Genomic DNA, 25905 nt, shown 5'->3' on the forward strand with positions numbered 1-25905 from the left:
TGGGGTCACCATGATGTCATATTGTGATATAATAACTTGTGGGGTCACCATGATGTCATATTGTGATAAAATAAATTGTGGGGTCACCATGATGTCATATTGTGATAAAATAAATTGTGGGGTCACCATGATGTCATATTGTGATATAATAACTTGTGGGGTCACCATGATGTCATATTGTGATATAACTTGTGGGGTCACCATGATGTCATATTGTGATATAATAATTTGTGGGGTCACCATGATGTCATATTGTGATATAATAAATAGTGGGGTCACCATGATGTCATATTGTGATATAATAACTTGTAGGGTCACCATGATGTCATATTGTGGTACGATTCTTGGGGTCACCGTGATGTCATGTTCTGATATAATAACTGGGTTTACCATGATGTCATATTGTGATATAATAATTTGTGGGGTCACCATGACGTCATATTGTGACATGATAATTTGTGGGGTCACCATGATGTCATATTGTGATATAATAATTTGTGGGGTCACCATGATGTCATATTGTGACATGATAATTTGTGGGGTCACCATGATGTCATATTGTGATATAATAATTTGTGGGGTCACCATGATGTCATATTGGGATATAATAACTTGTGGGGTCACCATGATGTCATATTGTGATATAATAATTTGTGGGGTCACCATGATGTCATATTGTGATATAATAATTTGTGGGGTCACCATTATGTCATATAGTGATATAATAAATTGTAGGGTTATCATGATGTCATATTGTGACATGATAATTTGTGGGCCACCATAATATAATGTAATATAATAATTGGGGGGGGGGGGGGTGACTATGATGTCATATATTGCTATTTAGGGGGGTCACATTCTTCAGTTGTTACTTGATACCCCCCCTCCCCTGCGATGTGGATGGTCTTAGCATTCAGAAATGTTTCTCGTCCTTGCCCTTGGATTGCATTTCATTCCTTTTGTTTTTAAATGGCAGATACCAAATATATCCACCCCCCGTCATACCCCCCGTCCTGTCCCGTCACACGCCCCAAATTCTTCAACAGCTCAGATGAAAGAAAACCATGCAGAATATTACTGCTGACCTATCACAGCAGCAGGTCATCTCCTTTAAGACTGGCTGCAGAATATCTCACCATAAATACACACTGCAGACCATCGCTCCCATTCCTCCTCTGCAGAACATCACACCAGAACTTGTTCTACCCTGCAGATTACATTCATATATTACCAGTGCCAGGCCCTGCTATTACCTCCCTTCATGAATACAAACATAATGGAGGCCTGCAAAGAGGGGGTTAAATCATGCCGTAAATCAGTCAGATGTCTTCTGAACGTCTCTCCTCCACCCATATATAATGCCGCTTATCACCTCTCCTCCACTCATATATAATGCCGCTTATCACCTCTCCTCCACTCACAGATAATGCCGCTTATCACCTCTCTTCCACTCATATATAATACCCGCTTATCACCTCTCCTCCACTCATAGATAATACCTGCTTATCACCTCTCCTCCACTCATATATAATGCCGCTTATCACCTCTCCTCCACTCATAGATAATGCCGCTTATCCCCTCTCCTCCACTCATAGATAATAGCGCTTATCACCTCTCCTCCACTCATATATAATGCCGCTTATCACCTCTCCTCCACTCATAGATAATGCCGCTTATCACCTCTCCTCCACTCATAGATAATGCCGCTTATCACCTCTCCTCCACTCATAGATAATGCCGCTTATCACCTCTCCTCCACTCATAGATAATGCCGCTTATCACCTCTCCTCCACTCATAGATAATGCCACTTATCACCTCTAGTCCACTCATATATAATGCCGCTTATCACATCTCCTCCACTCATGGATAATGCCGTTTATCACCTCTCCTACACTCATAGATAATACCGCTTATCACCTCTCCTCCACTCATATATAATGCCGCTTATCACCTCTCCTCCACTCATATATAATGCTGCTTATCACCTCTCCTCCACTCACAGATAATGCCGCTTATCACCTCTCTTCCACTCATATATAATACCCGCTTATCACCTCTCCTCCACTCATAGATAATACCCGCTTATCACCTCTCCTCCACTCATATATAATGCCGCTTATCACCTCTCCTCCACTCATAGATAATGCCGCTTATCACCTCTCCTCCACTCATAGATAATGCCGCTTATCACCTCTCCTCCACTCATATATAATGCCGCTTATCACCTATCCTCCACTCATAGATAATGCCGCTTATCACCTCTCCTCCACTCATAGATAATAGCGCTTATCACCTCTCCTCCACTCATATATAATGCCACTTATCACCTCTCCTCCACTCATAGATAATGCCGCTTATCACCTATCCTCCACTCATAGATAATGCCGCTTATCACCTCTCCTCCACTCATAGATAATACCTGCTTATCACCTCTCCTCCACTCATAGATAATGACGCTTATCACCTCTCCTCCACTCATAGATAATGCCACTTATCACCTCTCCTCCACTCATAGATAATGCCGCTTATCACCTCTCCTCCACTGATAGATAATACCCGCGTATCACCTCTCCTCCACTCATACATAATGCCTCTTATCGCCTCTCTCCCACACTCATAGATAATGCCGCTTATCTACTCTCCTCCACTCATAGATAAAGCCGCTTATCACCTCTCCTCCACTCATAGATAATACCCGCTTATCACCTCTCCTCCACTCATATATAATGCCGCTTATCACCTCTCCTCCACTCATATATAATGCCGCTTATCACCTCTCCTCCACTCATAGATAATGCCGCTTATCCCCTCTCCTCCACTCATAGATAATACCGCTTATCACCTCTCCTACACTCATATATAATGCCGCTTATCACCTCTCCTCCACTCATAGATAATGCCGCTTATCACCTCTCCTCCACTCATAAATAATACCGCTTATCAGCTCTCCTCCACTCATAGATAATGTCGCTTATCACCTCTCCTCCACTCATAGATAATGCCGCTTATCACCTCTCCTCCACTCATAGATAATGTCGCTTATCACCTCTCCTCCACTCATAGATAATGCCGCTTATCACCTCTCCTCCACTCATAGATAATGCCGCTTATCACCTCTCCTCCACTCATAGATAATACCCGCTTATCACCTCTCCTCCACTCATAGATAATACCCGCTTATCACCTCTCCTCCACTCATAGATAATACCCGCTTATCACCTCTCCTCCACTCATAGATAATACCCGCTTATCACCTCTCCTCCACTCATAGATAATGCCGCTTATCACCTCTCCTCCACTCATATATAATACCGCTTATCACCTCCCCTCCACTCATAGATAATGCCGCTTATCACCTCTCCTCCACTCATAGATAATGCCACTTATCACCTCTCCTCCACTCATAAATAATACCGCTTATCACCTCTCCTCCACTCATAGATAATACCCGCTTATCACCTCTCCTCCACTCATATATAATGCCGCTTATCACCTCTCCTCCACTCATAGATAATGTCGCTTATCACCTCTCCTCCACTCATAGATAATGCCGCTTATCACCTCTCCTCCACTCATAGATAATGTCGCTTATCACCTCTCCTCCACTCATAGATAATGTCGCTTATCACCTCTCCTCCACTCATAGATAATGCCGCTTATCACCTCTCCTCCACTCATAAATAATACCGCTTATCACCTCTCCTCCACTCATAGATAATACCCGCTTATCACCTCTCCTCCACTCATATATAATGCCGCTTATCACCTCTCCTCCACTCATAGATAATGTCGCTTATCACCTCTCCTCCACTCATAGATAATGCCGCTTATCACCTCTCCTCCACTCATAGATAATGCCGCCTATCCCCTCTCCTCCACTCATAGATAATGCCGCTTATCACCTCTCCTCCACTCATAGATAATGTCGCTTATCACCTCTCCTCCACTCATAGATAATGCCACTTATCACCTCTCCTCCACTCATATATAATGCCGCTTATCACCTCTCCTCCACTCATAGATAATACCCGCTTATCACCTCTCCTCCACTCATATATAATACCCGCTTATCACCTCTCCTCCACTCATAGATAATGCCGCCTATCCTATCTCCTCCACTCATAGATAATGCCGCTTATCACCTCTCCTCCACTCATAGATAATGTCGCTTATCACCTCTCCTCCACTCATAGATAATACCGTTTATCACCTCTCCTCCACTCATATATAATGCCGCTTATCACATCTCCTCCACTCATGGATAATGCCGTTTATCACCTCTCCTCCACTCATATATAATGCCGCTTATCACCTCTCCTACACTCATAGATAATACCGCTTATCACCTCTCCTCCACTCATATATAATGCCGCTTATCACCTCTCCTCCACTCATATATAATGCTGCTTATCACCTCTCCTCCACTCACAGATAATGCCGCTTATCACCTCTCTTCCACTCATATATAATACCCGCTTATCACCTCTCCTCCACTCATATATAATGCCGCTTATCACCTCTCCTCCACTCATAGATAATGCCACTTATCACCTCTCCTCCACTCATAGATAATGACGCTTATCACCTCTCCTCCACTCACAGATAATGCCGCTTATCACCTCAACTCCACTCATAGATAATGCCACTTATCACCTCTCCTCCACTCATAGATAATGCCGCTTATCACCTCTCCTCCACTCATAGATAATACCCGCGTATCACCTCTCCTCCACTCATACATAATGCCTCTTATCGCCTCTCTCCCACACTCATAGATAATGCCGCTTATCACCTCTCCTCCACTCATAGATAATGCCGCCTATCCTATCTCCTCCACTCATAGATAATGCCGCTTATCACCTCTCCTCCACTCATAGATAATGTCGCTTATCACCTCTCCTCCACTCATAGATAATGCCGCTTATCACCTCTCCTCCACTCATAGATAATGCCGCTTATCACCTCTCCTCCACTCATATATAATGCCGCTTATCACCTCTCCTCCACTCATAGATAATACCGTTTATCACCTCTCCTCCACTCATATATAATGCCGCTTATCACATCTCCTCCACTCATGGATAATGCCGTTTATCACCTCTCCTCCACTCATATATAATGCCGCTTATCACCTCTCCTACACTCATAGATAATACCGCTTATCACCTCTCCTCCACTCATATATAATGCCGCTTATCACCTCTCCTCCACTCATATATAATGCTGCTTATCACCTCTCCTCCACTCACAGATAATGCCGCTTATCACCTCTCTTCCACTCATATATAATACCCGCTTATCACCTCTCCTCCACTCATATATAATGCCGCTTATCACCTCTCCTCCACTCATAGATAATGCCACTTATCACCTCTCCTCCACTCATAGATAATGACGCTTATCACCTCTCCTCCACTCACAGATAATGCCGCTTATCACCTCAACTCCACTCATAGATAATGCCACTTATCACCTCTCCTCCACTCATAGATAATGCCGCTTATCACCTCTCCTCCACTCATAGATAATACCCGCGTATCACCTCTCCTCCACTCATACATAATGCCTCTTATCACCTCTCCTCCACTCACAGATAATGCCGCTTATCACCTCTCTTCCACTCATATATAATACCCGCTTATCACCTCTCCTCCACTCATATATAATGCCGCTTATCACCTCTCCTCCACTCATAGATAATGCCACTTATCACCTCTCCTCCACTCATAGATAATGACGCTTATCACCTCTCCTCCACTCACAGATAATGCCGCTTATCACCTCAACTCCACTCATAGATAATGCCACTTATCACCTCTCCTCCACTCATAGATAATGCCGCTTATCACCTCTCCTCCACTCATAGATAATACCCGCGTATCACCTCTCCTCCACTCATACATAATGCCTCTTATCGCCTCTCTCCCACACTCATAGATAATGCCGCTTATCTACTCTCCTCCACTCATAGATAAAGCCGCTTATCACCTCTCCTCCACTCATAGATAATACCCGCTTATCACCTCTCCTCCACTCATATATAATGCCGCTTATCACCTCTCCTCCACTCATACATAATGCCTCTTATCGCCTCTCTCCCACACTCATAGATAATGCCGCTTATCTACTCTCCTCCACTCATAGATAAAGCCGCTTATCACCTCTCCTCCACTCATAGATAATACCCGCTTATCACCTCTCCTCCACTCATATATAATGCCGCTTATCACCTCTCCTCCACTCATATATAATGCCGCTTATCACCTCTCCTCCACTCATAGATAATGCCGCTTATCCCCTCTCCTCCACTCATAGATAATACCGCTTATCACCTCTCCTACACTCATATATAATGCCACTTATCACCTCTCCTCCACTCATAGATAATGTCGCTTATCACCTCTCCTCCACTCATAGATAATGCCGCTTATCACCTCTCCTCCACTCATACATAATGCCTCTTATCGCCTCTCTCCCACACTCATAGATAATGCCGCTTATCACCTCTCCTCCACTCATAGATAATGCCGCCTATCCTATCTCCTCCACTCATAGATAATGCCGCTTATCACCTCTCCTCCACTCATAGATAATGTCGCTTATCACCTCTCCTCCACTCATAGATAATACCGTTTATCACCTCTCCTCCACTCATATATAATGCCGCTTATCACATCTCCTCCACTCATGGATAATGCCGTTTATCACCTCTCCTCCACTCATATATAATGCCGCTTATCACCTCTCCTACACTCATAGATAATACCGCTTATCACCTCTCCTCCACTCATATATAATGCCGCTTATCACCTCTCCTCCACTCATATATAATGCTGCTTATCACCTCTCCTCCACTCACAGATAATGCCGCTTATCACCTCTCTTCCACTCATATATAATACCCGCTTATCACCTCTCCTCCACTCATATATAATGCCGCTTATCACCTCTCCTCCACTCATAGATAATGCCACTTATCACCTCTCCTCCACTCATAGATAATGACGCTTATCACCTCTCCTCCACTCACAGATAATGCCGCTTATCACCTCAACTCCACTCATAGATAATGCCACTTATCACCTCTCCTCCACTCATAGATAATGCCGCTTATCACCTCTCCTCCACTCATAGATAATACCCGCGTATCACCTCTCCTCCACTCATACATAATGCCTCTTATCGCCTCTCTCCCACACTCATAGATAATGCCGCTTATCTACTCTCCTCCACTCATAGATAAAGCCGCTTATCACCTCTCCTCCACTCATAGATAATACCCGCTTATCACCTCTCCTCCACTCATATATAATGCCGCTTATCACCTCTCCTCCACTCATACATAATGCCTCTTATCGCCTCTCTCCCACACTCATAGATAATGCCGCTTATCTACTCTCCTCCACTCATAGATAAAGCCGCTTATCACCTCTCCTCCACTCATAGATAATACCCGCTTATCACCTCTCCTCCACTCATATATAATGCCGCTTATCACCTCTCCTCCACTCATATATAATGCCGCTTATCACCTCTCCTCCACTCATAGATAATGCCGCTTATCCCCTCTCCTCCACTCATAGATAATACCGCTTATCACCTCTCCTACACTCATATATAATGCCGCTTATCACCTCTCCTCCACTCATAGATAATGTCGCTTATCACCTCTCCTCCACTCATAGATAATGCCGCTTATCACCTCTCCTCCACTCATAAATAATACCGCTTATCACCTCTCCTCCACTCATAGATAATGGCTCTTATCACCTCTCCTCCACTCATATATAATGCCACTTATCACCTCTCCTCCACTCATAGATAATGCCGCTTATCACCTCTCCTCCACTCATAGATAATGTCGCTTATCACCTCTCCTCCACTCATAGATAATGCCGCTTATCACCTCTCCTCCACTCATAGATAATGCCGCTTATCACCTCTCCTCCACTCATAGATAATGCCGCTTATCACCTCTCCTCCACTCATAGATAATGCCGCTTATCACCTCTCCTCCACTCATATATAATGCCACTTATCACCTCTCCTCCACTCATATATAATGCCGCTTATCACCTCTCCTCCACTCATAGATAATACCCGCTTATCACCTCTCCTCCACTCATAGATAATGCCGCTTATCACCTCTCCTCCACTCATATATAATGCCGCTTATCACCTCTCCTCCACTCATAGATAATGCCGCTTATCACCTCTCCTCCACTCATATATAATACCACTTATCAGCTCTCCTCCACTCATATATAATGCCGCTTATCACCTCTCCTCCACTCATAGATAATAGCGCTTATCACCTCTCCTCCACTCATATATAATGCCGCTTATCACTTCTCCTCCACTCATAGATAATGCCGCCTATCCCCTCTCCTCCACTCATATATAATGCCGCTTATCCCCTCTCCTCCACTCATAGATAATGCCACTTATCACCTCTCCTCCACTCATAGATAATGCCCGCTTATCACCTCTCCTCCACTCATATATAATGCCGCTTATCACCTCTCCTCCACTCATAGATAATGCCGCTTATCACCTCTCCTCCACTCATAGATAATAGCGCTTATCACCTCTCCTCCACTCATATATAATGCCGCTTATCATCTCCCCTCCACTCTTAGATAATACCCGCTTATCACATCTCCTCCACTCATATATAATGCCGCTTATCATCTCCCCTCCACTCTTAGATAATGCCGCTTATCACCTATCCTCCACTCATATATAATGCCGCGTATCACCTCTCCTCCACTCATATATAATGCCGCTTATCATCTCTCCTCCACTCTTAGATAATGCCGCTTATCACCTCTCCTCCACTCATATATAATGCCGCTTATCACCTCACCTGCCCCCTGAACATCTCTCCTATATACCCAGGGCTTTCACCAGAACCCATGCATGGTCAGACATGTCCACTAGAGGCCAGGAAGATCTTTGATGGATGCAGACCCTGGGATTATGATGGGCTGAACCCCTCACCTCCATTCTTACCCAATGCCCCCTGAACATCTCTCCTATATACCCAGGGCTCTCATCAGAACCCATGCATGGTCAGACATGTCTACTAGAGGCCAGGGAGATCTTTGATGGATGCAGACCCTGGGATGATGATGGGCTGAACCCCTCACCTCCACTCTTACCTAATGCCCCCTGAACATCTCTCCTATATACCCAGGGCTCTCATCAGAACCCATGCATGGTCAGACATGTCTACTAGAGGCCAGGAAGTTCTTTGATGGATGCAGGCCCTGGGATGTTGATGGACTGAACCCCTCACCTCCATTCTTACCCAATGCACCCTGAAAATCTCTCCCATATACCCAGGGCTTTCATCAGAACCCATGCATGGTCAGACATGTCTACTAGAGGCCAGGAAGTTCTTTGATGGATGCAGACACTGGGATGATGATGGACTGAACCCCTCACCTCCATTCTTACCTAATGCCCCCTGAACATCTATCCTATATACCCAGGGCTTTCATCAGATCCCATGCATGGTCAGACATGTCTACTAGAGGCCAGGAAGATCTTTGATGGATGCAGGCCCTGGGATGTTGATGGGCTTCAGTTAGAGAAGAACTGTGAGGTCCATCAGTATTTACAATGCAATTTAAGGGACCTACAGCTGTTCTCAGAGGATCATCAGTTACATTTCCACTGGTGAGCTCGTGATAGTCTAGTCAGATCCTTTGGCTGTTTCGATGGTTGCTGTCCATGTTATGGGGCACTTGGGCTTTTAATATGGAAACTGTATAAAAATAAGACCGGTTGTGATCTCCTCAATGGGCTCCAATATATCTGACAACCTTCCTTCTTTAAAAATCTTTTCACCTTTTTATGTTGGGCTCTGCTTTGTGACTTCTCCTTCCGGCAGAAGATCTGATCTGGGACATGACTCTTCGTCCTGTGGTTGCTGCTAATGAACTTCTTCTGCTCTTTCTATTACTACAATTTATTGTAAACCAGGTGAGTCTCCTTGCTGGCCGAACTATGGGGGCACCATAATCTCTAGTTACGTCCCTGCTCTGTAATATATTCTTATTATTATATTTGAAATCATGTGACCAGGTTAATTACCCCATAAATAATGGAGCAAAGCTTTAAAAATTGATTGTCCCCAATGCGATTCTTGATTTTCCCTACTGCAAAACGCCTGCTGTCACCGGGACACGGGGTAAGGAGCTCAGGACCTGCAGAACAACATAATCCTCAAGTGCCTTACAAAGCAGATTGCCCTGTGTCCGAGCACACATCTCTTCTCTGCCTGATGTAGGAACAACTCCAGGAAACGGAGGAGGGGGGGGGGGCATGAAAATAGCAGGCCCTATAAAAAGCCCTATAAAAAGCCCTATAAAAAGCCATGCAGAGCCCATAATATAATGCCATACAATGCCACATAATAACACTATACAGTACCCAAGTCATTCCACCATGCAGAGCCCATAATATAATGCCATACAGTGCCACATAATAGCACTATACAGTACCCAAGTCATTCCACCATGCAGAGCCCATAATATAATGCCATACACTGCCACATAATAGCACAATACAGTACCCAAGTCATTCCACCATGCAGAGCCCATAATATAATGCCATACAGTGCCACATAATAACACTATACAGTACCCAAGTCATTCCACCATGCAGAGCCCATAATATAATGCCATACACTGCCACATAATAGCACAATACAGTACCCAAGTCATTCCACCATGCAGAGCCCATAATATAATGCCATACACTGCCACATAATAGCACTATACAGTACCCAAGTCATTCCACCATGCAGAGCCCATAATATAATGCCATACAGTGCCACATAATAGCACTATACAGTACCCAAGTCATTCCACCATGCAGAGCCCATAATATAATGCCATACACTGCCACATAATAGCACAATACAGTACCCAAGTCATTCCACCATGCAGAGCCCATAATATAATGCCATACACTGCCACATAATAGCACTATACAGTACCCAAGTCATTCCACCATGCAGAGCCCATAATATAATGCCATACAGTGCCACATAATAGCACTATACAGTACCCAAGTCATTCCACCATGCAGAGCCCATAATATAATGCCATACAGTGCCACATAATAACACTATACGGTACCCAAGTCATTCCACCATGCAGAGCCCATAATATAATGCCATACACTGCCACATAATAGCACAATACAGTACCCAAGTCATTCCACCATGCAGAGCCCATAATATAATGCCATACAGTGCCACATAATAACACTATACAGTACCCAAGTCATTCCACCATGCAGAGCCCATAATATAATGCCATACAGTGCCACATAATAGCACAATACAGTACCCAAGTCATTCCACCATGTAGAGCCCATAATATAATGCCATACACTGCCACATAATAGCACAATACAGTACCCAAGTCATTCCACCATGCAGAGCCCATAATATAATGCCATACACTGCCACATAATAGCACTATACAGTACCCAAGTCATTCCACCATGCAGAGCCCATAATATAATGCCATACAGTGCCACATAATAGCACTATACAGTACCCAAGTCATTCCACCATGCAGAGCCCATAATATAATGCCATACACTGCCACATAATAGCACAATACAGTACCCAAGTCATTCCACCATGCAGAGCCCATAATATAATGCCATACAGTGCCACATAATAGCACTATACAGTACCCAAGTCATTCCACCATGCAGAGCCCATAATATAATGCCATACAGTGCCACATAATAGCACTATACAGTACCCAAGTCATTCCACCATGCAGAGCCCATAATATAATGCCATACAGTGCCACATTATAACACTATACAGTACCCAAGTCATTCCACCATGCAGAGCCCATAATATAATGCCATACAGTGCCACATAATAGCACTATACAGTACCCAAGTCATTCCACCATGCAGAGCCCATAATATAATGCCATACACTGCCACATAATAGCACAATACAGTACCCAAGTCATTCCACCATGCAGAGCCCATAATATAATGCCATACACTGCCACATAATAGCACAATACAGTACCCAAGTCATTCCACCATGCAGAGCCCATAATATAATGCCATACAGTGCCACATAATAGCACTATACAGTACCCAAGTCATTCCACCATGCAGAGCCCATAATATAATGCCATACACTGCCACATAATAGCACAATACAGTACCCAAGTCATTCCACCATGCAGAGCCCATAATATAATGCCATACAGTGCCACATAATAACACTATACAGTACCCAAGTCATTCCACCATGCAGAGCCCATAATATAATGCCATACACTGCCACATAATAGCACAATACAGTACCCAAGTCATTCCACCATGCAGAGCCCATAATATAATGCCATACACTGCCACATAATAGCACTATACAGTACCCAAGTCATTCCACCATGCAGAGCCCATAATATAATGCCATACACTGCCACATAATAGCACAATACAGTACCCAAGTCATTCCACCATGCAGAGCCCATAATATAATGCCATACAGTGCCACATTATAACACTATACAGTACCCAAGTCATTCCACCATGCAGAGCCCATAATATAATGCCATACAGTGCCACATAATAGCACTATACAGTACCCAAGTCATTCCACCATGCAGAGCCCATAATATAATGCCATACAGTGCCACATAATAGCACTATACAGTACCCAAGTCATTCCACCATGCAGAGCCCATAATATAATGCCATACACTGCCACATAATAGCACAATACAGTACCCAAGTCATTCCACCATGCAGAGCCCATAACATAATGCCCTACAGTGCCGCATAATAGCACGATACAGTACCCAAGTCATTCCACCATGCAGAGCCCATAATATAATGCCATACACTGCCACATAATAGCACTATACAGTACCCAAGTCATTCCATCATGCAGAGCCCATAATATAATGCCATACAGTGCCACATAATAGCACGATACAGTGCCCAAGTCATTCCACCATGCACAGTCCATAATATAATGCCATACAGTGCCACATAATAGCACTATACAGTACCCAAGTCATTCCACCATGCAGAGCCCATAATATAATGCCATACAGTGCCACATAATAGCACTATACAGTACCCAAGTCATTCCAGCATGCAGAGCCCATAATATAATGCCATACAGTGCCACATAATAACACTATGCAGTACCCAAGTCATTCCACCATGCAGAGCCCATAATATAATGCCATACAGTGCCACATAATAGCACAATACAGTACCATAGTCATTCCACCATGCAGAGCCCATAATATAATGCCATACAGTGCCACATAATAGCACTATACAGTACCCAAGTCATTCCACCATGCAGAGCCCATAATATAATGCCATACAGTGCCACATAATAACACTATGCAGTACCCAAGTCATTCCACCATGTAGAGCCCATAATATAATGCCATACAGTGCCACATAATAACACTATACAGTACATAAGTCATTCCACCATGCAGAGCCCATAATATAATGCCATACAGTGGCACATAATAGCACAATACAGTACCCAAGTCATTCCATCATGCAGAGCCCATAATATAATGCCATACAGTGCCACATAATAGCACTATACAGTACCCAAGTCATTCCATCATGCAGAGCCCATAATATAATGCCATACAGTGCCACATTATAACACTATACAGTACCCAAGTCATTCCACCATGCAGAGCCCATAATATAATGCCATACAGTGCCACATAATAGCACTATACAGTACCCAAGTCATTCCACCATGCAGAGCCCATAATATAATGCCATACAGTGCCACATAATAGCACTATACAGTACATAAGTCATTCCACCATGAAGAGCCCATAATATAATGCCATACAGTGCCACATAATAGCACTATACAGTACCCAAGTCATTCCACCATGCACAGCCCATAATATAATGCCATACAGTGCCACATAATAACACGATACAGTGCCCAAGTCATTCCACCATGCACAGCCCATAATATAATGCCATACAGTGCCACATAATAACACTATACAGTACATAAGTCATTCCACCATGCAGAGCCCATAATATAATGCCATACAGTGCCACATAATAGCACAATACAGTACCCAAGTCATTCCACCATGCAGAGCCCATAATATAATGCCATACAGTGCCACATAATAACACTATACAGTACATAAGTCATTCCACCATGCACAGTCCATAATATAATGCCATACAGTGCCACATAATAGCACTATACAGTACCCAAGTCATTCCACCATGCACAGTCCATAATATAATGCCATACAGTGCCACATAATAACACTATACAGTACCCAAGTCATTCCAGCATGCAGAGCCCATAATATAATGCCATACAGTGCCACATAATAGCACTATACAGTACCCAAGTCATTCCACCATGCACAGCCCATAATATAATGCCATACAATGCCATACAATGCCACATAATAACACTATACAGTACCCAAGTCATTCCAGCATGCAGAGCCCATAATATAATGCCATACAGTGCCACATAATAGCACTATACAGTACCCAAGTCATTCCATCATGCAGAGCCTATAATATAATGCCATACAGTGACACATAATAGCACAATACAGTACCCAAGTCATTCCACCATGCAGAGCCCATAATATAATGCCATACAGTGCCACATAATAGCACAATACAGTACCTAAGTCATTCCATCATGCACAGACCATAATATAATAGCACTATACAGTACCCAAGTCATTCCACCATGTGGTATTATCAGTCAGTGTATGGAGGTATTATCAGTTACTGTATGGTGGTATTATCAGTCAGTGTATGGAGGTATTATCAGTCACTGTATGGAGATATTATTCAGTCAGTGTATGGTGGTATTATCAGTCAGTGTATGGAGGTATTATCCGTCACGGTATGGTGGTATTATCAGTCACTGTATGGTGGTATTATTCAGTGTATGGTTGTATTATCAGTCACTGTATGGCGGTATTATTCAGTCAGTGTATGGTGGTATTATTCAGTCACTGTATGGTGGTATTATCAGTCAGTGTATGGTGGTATTATCAGTCACTGTATGGAGATATTATTCAGTCAGTGTATGGTGGTATTATCAGTCAGTGTATGGAGGTATTATCAGTCACTGTATGGTGGTATTATTCAGTCACTGTATGGTGGTATTATCCGTCAGTGTATGGTGGTATTATTCAGTCACTGTATGGTGGTATTATCAGTCAGTGTATAGTGGTATTATTCAGTTTATGGTGGTATTATCAGTCAGTGTATGGAGGTATTATCAGTCACTGTATGGTGGTATTATCAGTCAGTGTATTGTGGTATTGTCAGTCACTGTATGGTGGTATTATCAGTCACTGTATGGTGGTATTATCAGTCAGTGTATAGTGGTATTATTCAATCAGTTTATGGTGGTATTATCAGTCAGTGTATGGAGATATTATTCATTCACTATATGGAGATATTATTCAGTAACTGTATGGAGTCTTTTTTTCAATCAGTGTATGGTGATATTATTCAGTCACTGTATGGTGGTATTATGCAGTCACAGAATGGAGGTAATATTCAGTCACTGTATGGTGGTATTATTCAGTCATTGTATGGTGGTACCATCAGTCACTGTATGGTGGTATTATCAGTCAGTGTATGGTGGTATTATCAGTCAGTGTATGGTGGTATTATCAGTCACTGTATGGTGGTATTAGTATGGTGGTATTATTCAGTCAGTGTATGTTGGTATTATCAGTCAGTGTATGGTGGTATTATCAGTCAGTGTATGTATGTATTATTCAGTTACTGTATGGAGGTATTATTCAGTCAGCGTATGGTGGTATTATTCAGTCAGTGTATGGTGGTATTATTCAGTCACTGTATGGAGGTATTATTCAGTCACTGTATGGAGGTATTATTCAGTCACTGTATGGAGGTATTATTCAGTCATTGTATGTAGGTGTTATTCAGTCACTGTATGGTGGTATTATCAGTCATTTTATGGAGGTATTATCAGTCAGTGTATGGTGGTATTATCAGTCACTATATGCAGGTATCATTCAGTCATTGTATGGAGGTATTATTTAGTCAGTGTATGGTGGTATTATCAGTCAGGGCATGGTGGTATTATCAGTCACTGTATGGAGGTATTATTCAGTCAGTGTATGGAGGTATTATTCAGACAGTGTGTGATGTTATTATTCAGTCACTGTATGGTGGTTTATCAGTCAGTCTACGGTGGTATTATCAGTCAGTGTATGGTGGTATTATCAGTCAGTGTATGGTGGTATTATCAGTCAGTGTATGGTGGTATTATTCAGCCACTGTATGGTGGTATTATCAGTCAGTGTATGGTGGTATTATCAGTCAGTGTATAGTGGTATTATCAGTCCCTGTATGTTGGTATTATCAGTCACTGTATGCTGGTATTATCAGTCAGTGTATGGTGGTATCAGTCAGTGTATGGTGGTATCAGTCAGTGTATAGTGGTATTATCAGTCCCTGTATGTTGGTATTATCAGTCATTGTATGGAGGTATTATCAGTCATTGTATGGAGGTATTATCAGTCAGTGTATGGTGGTATTATCAGTCAGTGTATAGTGGTATTATCAGTCCCTGTATGTTGGTATTATCAGTCACTGTATGCTGGTATTATCAGTCAGTGTATAGTGGTATTATCAGTCCCTGTATGCTGGTATTATCAGTCATTGTATGGAGGTATTATCAGTCATTGTATGGAGGTATTATCAGTCATTGTATGGAGGTATTATCAGTCAGTGTATGGTGGTATTATCAGTCCCTGTATGTTGGTATTATCAGTCATTGTATGGAGGTATTATTCAGTCAGTGTATGGTGGTATTATCAGTCACTGTACGGTGGCATTATTCAGTCAGGGTATGGTGGTATTATCAGTCACTGTATGGAGGTATTATTCAGTCAGTGTATGGAGGTATTATTCAGACAGTGTGTGATGTTATTATTCAGTCACTGTATGGTGGTATTATCAGTCAGTCTATGGTGGTATTAACAGTCAGTGTATGCTGGTATTATCAGTCAGTGTATGGTGGTATTATCAGTCAGTGTATGGTGGTATTATCAGTCACTGTACGGTGGCATTATTCAGTCAGGGTATGGTGGTATTATCAGTCACTGTATGGAGGTATTATTCAGTCAGTGTATGGAGGTATTATTCAGACAGTGTGTGATGTTATTATTCAGTCACTGTATGGTGGTATTATCAGTCAGTCTATGGTGGTATTAACAGTCAGTGTATGCTGGTATTATCAGTCAGTGTATGGTGGTATTATCAGTCAGTGTATGGAGGTATTATCAGTCAGTGTATAGTGGTATTATCAGTCCCTGTATGTTGGTATTATCAGTCATTATATAGAAGTATTATTCAGTCACTGTGTTGCGGTATTATTTGGTCACTTCATGGCTGAATTATTTGCATTATAATAATCACATAAATTTTTTATCTATACATCTAAGTATAGGTGACAGAGCCAAATCATGTTGGGGTTATGGATTAGGCGGAATTTCGACTTAATTTAAAAAGAATGGACATCAAGCTTTATTAGCTACTTCCTGATTTTTCTTGATTGGATGAGATCATGCAGGGAAAATATTGGGACACAGAGAGGAAGGGCGAGGTACTGCCAGAGGGAGGTGAGAAGGATTGTCAGAGTATTTCTACTTCTCAGAAACTTCATACAGATAACGGACAGATAATCTCTGATCTATAAATCTCCATTTACAGGGCTTGGTGGATAACAATGCCGGATTCTCACCACACAATCCCCCTCCTATGAGGATTCACCACAAATCTGCCCTAATCTGCTGGATCCAGGCAGCTGGCAGCACCTCACTGACTACTTGGCTAATTTCCCACACATGTCTTTGTGGATAATTACAGGTGGAGTGTTCTTTTTTTACATTTGCTATGTCAACTACAGTATTGGCCACGTATATCTCATAGACAACATAGCTACTAGACACTTTTTACAGCTTGTGACTGACATGGATACAGCACCTCAGCAGTACACTATCTTTGGATATACTGTACTTTCTAATCTATGTATGATAGTTTACCTCGAAATAATACAATCATAAAGATATACCAAATAATACCACTATATGCCACCAAACTATACCGACATATGACCATCACACAGTGATTATTACCCTCATATAGTGTCTAAAAAAACTACTATAAAAAAGACCTCTAATACCAGATACCATAGAGTAACATATAATGGTTCTACGCTGGTTCTTGTAGGTCACGTTGTTACAGAGAGGCAGGAGAGGGTGTAACGGCTGCTGGACGGTGGAGTTTCTTCCATAACTGCTGAGGAGGGTGGACAGGTGTGGTCGTGTGTAGACAGGTGTGGCCGTGTGTGGATGGGTGAGGTTGTGTGTGGAGAAGCTCCTGGGACTCCGGCTTTCAGGCCCAGACTAGAGACTCTCCTTATACCATCAGCCCAGGTTTGTCACATCATACCTGGGCTTGGAGACGGTCCTGAAGGGAACTCCATCCTAGGATGGAGCCTCGGTCCTTCTCCCTCAGGAGAAGGCTGGTGGAGTGTGGAAGGACAAGTCAGCCAGCTGGGAAGACACAGTCAGCCTCGGGGGAGAAGAAGTCACCTTGGGGCAGCAGCAATGTTGTCCCGGCACCCCCGAAGGCGGAGGCGCCAAGAGGAGCTGTGCGGAGAAGACCAGAGACAATGTCAGTTTTCCCTAGAGAAGGCCCAGCAGGATCGAGGCCAGAAGATCAAAGCTGCGGGGACACCATGGAGTGGGGATCACTGAGGCTGGGAGAGCATGTCACAGTGTTTAGCTCCCGCCTGGCGACCCACATCCAGGAGTCCCTGCAGCGGCTCCGGGGGGAGCTTGAAGTGGCCCGAGGCAGGAAGACCAGGTCTTTAGGGGCTAAGAGGTACTCACTGCAAGTGCGGACATTGGTGTGAGACATAGAGGAAATAGGGGAAAGACGCGTGGAAATTGTCGCTGGGGGAGGAATCTTGTCGGAGAAGCTCCAGAATGATTATCGTTTCAGAGAGGTGTCATCCCCCAGAGTGAAGACATATGTAAAGACAGAGGAAGAGGAAAGGACAAAATGGAAATAACTGCCATCAGTACCAGTCTCTACTGGGTCCCCTCTGCGGGAGGACAGTGATTCAGACGTCCCGAGGGAGACTGGGGGGACTGGCAGCGAGAAGGAGTATGAAGAAGTGAGGAAGACAGCAGAGCCTTGCAATGTCCGGCTACCTTCATCGTTAGAGAGCAGCTCTGAGTCTAAAGATGAGCGACCCCCTGGGTCTACTTACTCAGATCCGGAATCCCCAGTATCGATGGAGGGATTCTGCTTCGGCTCAGAGCTGCCGGCTGAGGATGGAAGAAGGAAAAAAAATGAAGAGGGAGAAGAGGCCCCAGATGAGACTCGTATATAAATTGGGGTCTCCCCTGCACTCTGGACCAGCGATGTTTCAGTTCAGGGTGAAGGTCCCGCAAGCCCCCCAGATTCAGCCTCTGCAGTGGGGCTGGAACGGGTGAGCAGGGAGAACACCATGGGGCCGGGCAAAATGGCGACGGACGCCATCAAGTCATGGGGAGTGGTCCCGAGGCGGAGGACAGACGAGCCCCCGAAGCCAGCCAGTAGAGAAAGTGAAGGGCCGGTGAACGGGGTGGACCTGAAGTCAGCAGCGTGTCTCCGGAATGTAGCTGACCGGATATCAGCTGACTCTGTAACATTTGAGTCGACTGACAGAGTAGGCGGAAGGTCAGCTACCGTCCCAGACACGGGCGGTGCTCAGGGCCGGCCTTAGGATAAATTTCATTCTGTGTGAAATTATCTTTTGGTTCCCCACTCCCATCATAAAAAAAATGACCCATAAAAACAGTATAATGCCCCCCACACAGTATAATGCCCTATATAGTGCCCCCACACAGTATAATGCCCCTTTAGTGGCCCACATACAGTATAATAATAATAATAATATCGTATAGTATAACCCCTTCAAGGACACATGGACCTCTAATTGTGTCCACACAGTATTATGCCCCCTAAGTGCTACACACAGTATATTGCCCCCTGTAGTGCTCCTATACACTAAAAAAATAAAATTTCCTCAGGGCCCCCCAGCCAAAAATTGTTTCGGGAAAGACAGAAAACAGCTAAAAACAAGCGCTACACTCGTAGGGTCTGTTCACACAGCGTTTTTTATATGGGAAAATAAATCTACCCCAAAATTCCTTCAGGAAGTGACTGCGTTGTGTAACATTTTTTGCAGGTTTTTTAAACCGTTGAAGCGAAAGACGCAAGAAAAAAAAGCTCCAAACGAGCGACACAGGAATTTACTGCCATCAGCCCCCCACTTACAGTAATGACCATCAGCCCCCCACTCACAGTAATGACCATCAGCCCCCCACTCACAGTAATGACCATCAGCCCCCCACTCAAAGTAATGACCATCAGCCCCCCACTCACAGTAAAATGACCATCAGCCCAGCAGTCATAGTAAAATGACCATCAGCCCCCCACTCACAGATTACCCTGTAGAAAGTGCCACACAACCCCCTGTAGATAGTGCCACACAGCCCCCTGTAGGTAGTGTCACACAGCCCCTTGTAGGTAGTGCCACACATCCCTCTGTAGGTAGTGCCACACAGTCCGCTTGTAAGTAGTGCCACACAGTCCGCTTGTAGGTAGTGCCACACAGTCCGCTTGTAGGTAGTGCCACACAGTCCGCTTGTAGGTAGTGCCACACAGTCCGCTTGTAGGTAGTGCCACACAGTCCGCTTGTAGGTAGTGCCACACAGTCCGCTTGTAGGTAGTGCCACACAACCCCCTTGTAGGTAGTGCCACACAGCCCCCTTGTAGGTAGTGTCACACAGCCCCCTTGTAGGTAGTGTCACACAGCCCCCTTGTAGGTAGTGCCAAACAGCCCCCTTGTAGGTAGTGCCACACAGCCCCCTTGTAGGTAGACCCACACAGGCCCCTTGTAGGTAGTGCCACACAGCCCCCTTGTTGGTAGTGCCACACAGCCCCCTTGTAGGTAGTGTCACACAGCCCCTTGTAGGTAGTGCCACACATCCCTCTGTAGGTAGTGCCACACAGTCCGCTTGTAGGTAGTGCCACACAGTCCGCTTGTAGGTAGTGCCACACAGTCCGCTTGTAGGTAGTGCCACACAACCCCCTTGTAGGTAGTGCCACACAACCCCCTTGTAGGTAGTGCCACACAGCCCCCTTGTAGGTAGTCCCACACAGGCCCCTTGTAGGTAGTGCCACACAGCCCCCTTGTAGGTAGTGCCACACAGCCCCCTTGTAGGTAGTGCCACACAGCCCCCTTGTAGGTAGTGCCACACCGCCCCCTTGTAGGTAGTGCCACACAGCCCCCTTGTAGGTAGTGCCACACAGCCCCCTTGTAGGTAGTGCCACACAGCCCCCTTGTAGGTAGTGCCACACAGCCCCCTTGTAGGTAGTGCCACACAGCCCCCTTGTAGGTAGTGCCACACAGCCCCCTTGTAGGTAGTGCCACACAGCCCCCTTGTAGGTAGTGCCACACAGCCCCCTTGTAGGTAGTGCCACACAGCCCCCTTGTAGGTAGTGCCACACAGCCCCCTTGTAGGTAGCGCCACACAGCCCCCTTGTAGGTAGTGTCACATAGCCTACAGCCCCCTTGCAGTTAGCACCCCCCTTCCTGTTGAAAGCGCCACTGTAGCTCCCTTCAGGAGCGGAATCCTGCTGTGGCCGGGGATTCTACTCCTGGGGTGCTCCGCTTGATGTCTCTGTCCATATATGGACAGTGACATCAGGGGCAACTCCTGAAGTGGAATCTCCGTCCACAGCAAAACCTCCCTGCTCTTCTATAGTGGCATCGCTACCGCTGTAGCAGCTGCAGCGGCGGAAAGCGGCGCCTCCAGCCATGGGGGGGCCCAGCACGGGCGCCCTTTTGCCTGGTGTCACTGCTAGCAGCCGCTATGGCTGCTACAGCGGTAGCAACCCCACTGAGCGAAGAAGCGCCCAGGCGAAAGGGTGGCTGCGAAGTCGCCGGGCCTGGGCGCTTCAGAAACAAGCAGCGGAAGGGAGCCAGCGCAGTGCCCCCTTCCACCTCCTAGAGTGATGCGCCTTGTGCCATGGCACAGGTCGCACACCCTTAAGGCCAGCCCTAGCGGTGCTGACCATGATATGGAGCTAATCGGAAGCCACCCCCTGAGAAAGGGGAATGGTTTGGATGCTGAAGCCCAGGTCAGGTGCGGCGTCCAAAGTAATGAGTTTAAAAACCCGATACTGACACTGCCGCAAGGCAATGTCAGCATTGAAAAGAAGAATATAATAAAAAGTGCCCTGCAAGAGGGCTGTATAGAGAATGCCCCCCCCTGGTTGCCATGGCCACGAATGAAGCGGAGGGTAGCATGGAGATACCACCTATCATATCTGGTTGAGCAGATATGGCGAGGTGCCAGAGATGCCATGGAAGAACTTGGACAAATTTGGCATCTGGTCAGGGGCCTGGAGGTTTGTGGTCAAACGTAAAAATCTGGGGCAAACTGTGTCCCACATTCAATAAATACCTATAACTGTATGTGAGGACAAATGACACCCCAAAGGGGAGAAAATAATAACACCAAATTCCACAAGGGATTTGCAAAAAATATATATCCTTTATTACAATAAATACAAGAACATAATGGCCATCAAGACCTAAAAACCACAAACAATTAAAATACACAAAGTGGACAACATAAGGCTACTCAAATGATGGCATATATATAGTATTCAGAATATGCCATACAGGGTCATTGTGACAGTCATGCCATAATCATATGTAATAAGAGTATACTGAAACAAAAACATGTAATAAAGACCCTAATGAGAAATGATATGCAAAGAGGGCTAAATAGCCAACACTGTATTAGCAGTGTAAATGAAGTTGTATAGATACCAGGATATCACCAAGAGATTTCAATAGGTCCCTGGAGCCATACCAACTAGTGTTTTGCATAACAGGCCAAACTAATGAATGTCCACTGCAAGAGTCCCACATTCTATCCTCCGCTTTTCTCGGGAGAGATCGAATCCTGGTCTTCAACCAGGGGCAACTGAAGCTGTGTCACCGGTGTGCCGACCCTTGGCACCTGAGTGCGGGCTGCATTGTGCAGAAGTGTGCTCATTGCGGAGGGGAAAGCCATCTGGCTGAACGTGTGACCAGATTAGATGCCACCTGTGTGGTGACTTAGGTCACTCATTCAGTCTGTGTCGTCACTCCGTTGTCAACACTGTCTCTAAACCTGTGGAAGAGGAAAGCGGGTTGGCTTCTGCAGGTGAGCAGGCATGTGGAGATGGCGGTGCCCAAGTGCAAGTGAAGAACGCTAAGAGGCCCCCCCGTCCTATCAATGAAGGCAGGAGCAAAAGCGAAAGGAAAGGGAGTGGAGAGAAGCCCAGAATCACTGGAGGACATGATGATAGAGACAGAGGACAGACAATCACTGGGGGACATGATGATAGAGACAGAGAACAGAATCACTGGAGGACATGATGATAGAGACAGAGGACAGACAATCACTGGAAAACATGATGATAGAGACAGAGGACAGACAATCACTGGAGGAGATGATGATAGAGGCAAAGGCCAGACAATCACTGGAGGACATGATGATAGAGAAAGATGACAGACAATCACTGGAGGACATGATGATAGAGGCAAAGGCTAGACAATCACTGGAGGACATGATGATAGAGACAGAGGACAGACAATCACTGGAGGACATGATGATAGAGACAGCAGACAGACAATCACTGGGGGACATGATGATAGAGACAGAGAACAGAATCACTGGAGGACATGATGATAGAGACAGAGGACAGACAATCACTGGAGGAGATGATGATAGAGGCAAAGGCCAGACAATCACTGGAGGACATGATGATAGAGACAGAGGACAGACAATCACTGGAGGACATGATGATAGAGACAGAGGACAGACAATCACTGGAGGAGATGATGATAGAGGCAAAGGCCAGACAATCACTGGAGGTCATGATGATAGAGACAGCAGACAGACAATCACTGGAGGACATGATGATAGAGGCAAAGGCCAGACAATCACTGGAGGACATGATGATAGAGACAGAGGACAGACAATCACTGGAGGACATGATGATAGAGACAGAGGACAGACAATCACTGGAGGACATGATGATAGAGACAGAGGACAGACAATCACTGGGGGACATGATGATAGAGAGGACAGACAATCACTAGAGGACATGATGATAGAGACAGCAGACAGACAATCACTGGGGGACATTATTATCATGTCCTTCAGTGATTGTCTGTCCTCTGTCTCTATAACAATGTCCTCCAGTGATTGTCTGTCCTCTGTCTCTATAACAGAGACAGAGGACAGACAATCACTGGAGGACATGATAATAGAGACAGAGGACAAACAATCACTGGAGGACAAGATGATAAAGACAGCAGACAGAAAATCAGTGGAGGACATGATGATAGAGACAGGACAGACAATCACTGGAGGACATGGTTATAGAGACAGAGGACAGACAATCACTGGAGGACATGGTTATAGAGACAGAGGACAGACAATCACTAGAGGACATGATGATAGAGACAGAGCACAGACAATCTGTAATGGCAGGGGGTAGAGAGACGGACAAGTGAGCCCTAATCTACCCGCCACTCTGTCCCTGCCTACTTGCAACGCCCTAGGCGACGGGGTACAACTGGGCGGCGGTCCCTGCGCTCAGTAAGTGCACGACAAACATACAAAAGGAACACAAGCAAGGAAAAGGGGCAGTTGCCCACGGCAACCAGAGTGGTGAACGAGCCGAGTCAAGCCAGGAGTGTGCAAGGTACAAAACGAAAAGCAGAAGAGTAAGCCAGGGTCTGTATGGAGCAGGATCAAAAATAGCAGGAGCTGTAGCTGGGCCAGGAAACCACAAGGAAAGAATCACAAGCACCGAGGGACAGGAAGGGCAGGCTTAAATAGACCGAGGGCGGGAGCTAGCTGAGTCTGGCCAGGTTACGATAGGCTCTCCCACTCCTAAGCCTGCCAGCCTGAATGGTGGAAGCAGGAGTCAGTCTCAGGGATGTATTCTCAGGTGCTGACTGATTAGTTCTGGGAGTTAACCCCGAAGCTGTGCCTGGCAGATCCTTTACAGTACCCCCCCTTTTATGAGGGGCCACCGGACCCTTTCTAAGTGGACCTGGCTTACTGGGGAAACGCAGGTGGAACCTCCTGACCAATACCCCAGCGTGAACATCCCGGGCGGGTACCCAAGTCCTCTCCTCGGGCCCGTATCCTCTCCAATGGACCAGGTACTGGAGGGAGCCTTGGACCATCTTGCTGTCCACAATCCTGGCCACCTCGAATTCCACCCCCTCAGGGGTGAGGATGAAAACAGGAGGTCTCCTCGAGGGAGCCAAGGACGGGGAGCAGCGTTTGAGGAGGGAGGCATGAAACACGTCGTGTATCCGAAAAGACGGGGGTAACTCCAGCCGGAAGGAGACAGGATTGAGGACCTCAATGACCTTATACGGCCCAATAAACCGGGGAGCAAACTTCTTGGACGGAACCTTGAGACGCAAGTTCCTAGACGACAACCACACCAGATCCCCGACCATAAACAGGGGATAAGCAGAACGTTTTTTATCAGCCTGAGTTTTTTGTACGCTCTGGGACGCCTCTAGGTTTTTCTGAACCTGGGCCCAGACTGTGCACAGTTCCCGATGAACGACCTCTACCTCGGGATTGTTGGAACTACCAGGTGAAACGGAGGAGAACCGTGGATTAAACCCAAAATTACAAAAAAAAGGAGAGACCCCTGACGAGTTACTGACCCGGTTATTAAGGGAAAAT

General features: G+C 45.3%; 1 protein-coding gene across 1 annotated transcript in view; it reads right to left on the bottom strand.

The window, feature by feature from the left end:
- The window catches only part of TPM2 (tropomyosin 2), a 103212-nt gene extending 83570 nt beyond the window's left edge, over positions 1-19642 (bottom strand). The window contains exon 1 of the mRNA XM_075844309.1: positions 19353-19642. The gene's annotated coding sequence lies outside the window, so the exon portion shown is untranslated. The remainder of the gene's footprint in view (positions 1-19352) is intronic.
- Positions 19643-25905: the final 6263 nt, after the last annotated feature.

This window comes from Rhinoderma darwinii, chromosome 1 (assembly GCF_050947455.1).
Source record: "Rhinoderma darwinii isolate aRhiDar2 chromosome 1, aRhiDar2.hap1, whole genome shotgun sequence".
NCBI lineage: Eukaryota > Metazoa > Chordata > Amphibia > Anura > Rhinodermatidae > Rhinoderma > Rhinoderma darwinii.